The sequence below is a fragment of the Myotis davidii genome, unplaced genomic scaffold, assembly GCF_000327345.1.
Source record: "Myotis davidii unplaced genomic scaffold, ASM32734v1 scaffold970, whole genome shotgun sequence".
Lineage (NCBI taxonomy): Eukaryota > Metazoa > Chordata > Mammalia > Chiroptera > Vespertilionidae > Myotis > Myotis davidii.
In genome coordinates this window covers 97776-100613 of record NW_006282204.1, presented here as the reverse complement: position 1 = coordinate 100613, position 2838 = coordinate 97776, and positions in this window count along the sequence as shown.

Below are 2838 nucleotides of genomic sequence, written 5' to 3'. Positions count from 1 at the left end.
AGGCGGGTGGGGCCTCCCTGCTTCCGTAAGCAGCATCGGGAGTCTGGATCTGACTGCATTTGTTGGAAGCTGTGATCACTGAGGCTGCTCTGCCAGGGTCCTGGAGACACACAGCCCCTCCGGTTACCGGATAAAGTAAAGGGGTGCGGCTGCCACTTCTTGGTCCCCCTGGGAACTGATGGCCCAGCAGCCAAGAGCTGCCCATGAGTTGCAGTATTTTGCATGTGAACATTCAAGTTAGAGTCAAGGCTGGTGTTACCACTGACAACAAGCTCTGCCCCTGGGGCTGCTGGCCTGCGTGGAGAAAGCCCTGGGGAGAGTCTTAGCTGGGGGGTTCCCAGGGGATCAGAAACCTCAGAGGCCAGGTGTTGCGATCAAAAGAGCGGCTCCACTTCTGTCTCCAGGCCAGCGGGCGGGACCCCAGGTGCAGCCCGAGGAAGAAGGAGCTGTTGTTCCCTGTGAAGAGAAATAGAAATAGAAAACCGGTGTTTAAGAGTTTAAGCCAGATTACTGACCGGATGCTGTAGGTTAGGTTACCGCACATATCACTTCAGACTTTACCCTAAATATGAGGCAAAAGGTAGGCCAGCTTTCTCACTTACTCAGTGGGTGCTGACCAGGAGGCATGGAGAGTTTATACTGGACAATTAAATGCTTTGGAGTCATCATTATTTTCCCTCAGTGCATTGGGATATAAGCTCACAAAAGGACAAAGCTCTGTCTGTCCACTATTTTGGCTGTGGCATTGGGGTAATGCCCGCAATACGGTAGTTCTCTTGACATTTGCTAAATAAGTCGCTGTGCTGTTCCCAGGGTAACACTCAGAGGTGAGGCTCTTCATTGGGGACCTTCCTTTACCCTTGACTTGCTCACGTAAGCATTTTCCTCCCAGGAGGTAACTGTGGTCTGAACACAGGTATTCAGTCTTCCATTCGTCAACTGCCTTGTCAGACCCTTTAGACCGAAAAAATATCTAGAGGCATATTTTCCACTGATGGACTTAGAGTTTTTAATTTTTTAATAGACGTATTAGCAACAAAACACACACATGCATGCTTCGGGGTGCGCACCTTGCATGAATAGAGCTGGTGATTTGCCGTCTGTAGGAAATGGAGAGAGGGAAGGTGCAGCTGTGTCAGGACGAACGAGAGCTGTGTCGGCTGTCTAACCCGCAGCCCGGTGGTGTGTAAGCCAGAGCTTGCTTACCTTTTGCTCTCACCACTCGTCCCGCACGGGCCTTCTTGCCGCGGCCAACAGCACGTGTGCGAAGGCCCGCCAGTTGTGCAGCAGAGAGACCGGTTCTGTGTGGCCGCCTAGAAGCCCAGGGCACCGTTCCCGCGGGCATCCCCGTGGATGGGCAGGACTTGCACTGGCTCCCGGGCAGACTCTGGCACTACCGAGGGGTGAGGAGCTGGGTAATTCCAGCAAGTTGTTGTTTTACCGGAAAGTTGTAGACTCGTTCTACAACTTTTGCTGCTGCATCACTGATGACAGAGATTTTACAGGTTTATATTTCGTGACCTTCAGAGATATGCACGAGCTACTACTGTCATCCGTCAGGCTACTCCTATTACGAGAGTTAACAAAATTCATCACTGAGAACAAAGATTCACAAGCGTATGTGGATGAAACCAAACCATCTAGGAAGGCAGGGAAAGTTAAGGCAGAGGCATTGAAATTGCTCTTCCCCTCTCTCATCAATCCATGTCTATGGTCTTTAAGATAACTTGTTAGGTAAAATTATTTATATAAGATGCACCTACACTGAATTTATCTGAAAAATAAAAAAGTCGATATTAAGAAAAAAATTGTAAATGGAAGATTATAAGAGAGGGTTTCGCGTGCCAGCAAAAGTTACTGGCGTGCCATGTTTGGCACGCGCGCCAGGGGTTGCCCACCCCTGGTCTAGATGATGATGCAGGCCTGCTTCCCTACAAATGTAAACACCAAGTGTTCCTTCCTCTTCATTTTTTTTTCGGGGGGTGGGTTAGACAGGGCACTACTGCCACCCCAAGTCACTCCTGACAGCTGAGGGGGCAGGCAGTGCTGCTGATGGGTCCACGCCAGGGTCCCCAGAGCGTCAGATCAGGCCTGGCTGGGTCGTGGCTGTTCCCACACGAGCTGTTAAGTGCTTTCATGTGTGTGAGAGCTTCATGGATGTCCAGATCCCTGTCCCTCTCTCGGGACATGGCCCAGGCTGCTCCAGGCCCTGTCTGACCCCCACCCCCCGCCCCCGTGGAGGCAGAAACAGTGTTCTCATAGCCCCTGCTAAGTGGAGAACTTCAGGTTAGGCTTGCCCCAGGGGCTGAAGGCCAGGCCCAGGTTCCTGAGAAAATAATGGGTGAAGCAACAGGAGGAAGAGCAGAAGGAGCTGCCCAACCCCGGTGGACAGAGCCAAGCTTTTGATCCACCTCTGACCCCAAAGGGCCTGCCAGCCCTATCTCTGCCTGCCAACCTCTCCCCTGACTCTCGGTCTATTGATCACACAAACAGTTACACAGCCCCTCAGCCTCCAAAGGCCCCAGCTTAGCTCCACTGCCACAGACCTCTCCAACCCTGAGGAAATTAGCCACACACCTGGGACCTTGCACCTGCACTTCCCTGGACCTGCACCCCAGGCCCTTTGTGAGGCCTCCCCAGATGTCTCAAGACCAGGACTTCTCAGCAGGGGAACGACACAGCACTCTCCTGGGTGCTGCAGGGCATGGAGCACCGAAGAGCTAGGCACACCTATCTCTGCAGCCCCTGGTCGGCCCGAAGGTCCCTGGATGTGCACCACCCAGTCAGGTCCCAGGAAGGCCACCGGAGAGCCCAGCTTCCTGGCCAGGCCAGCCCACA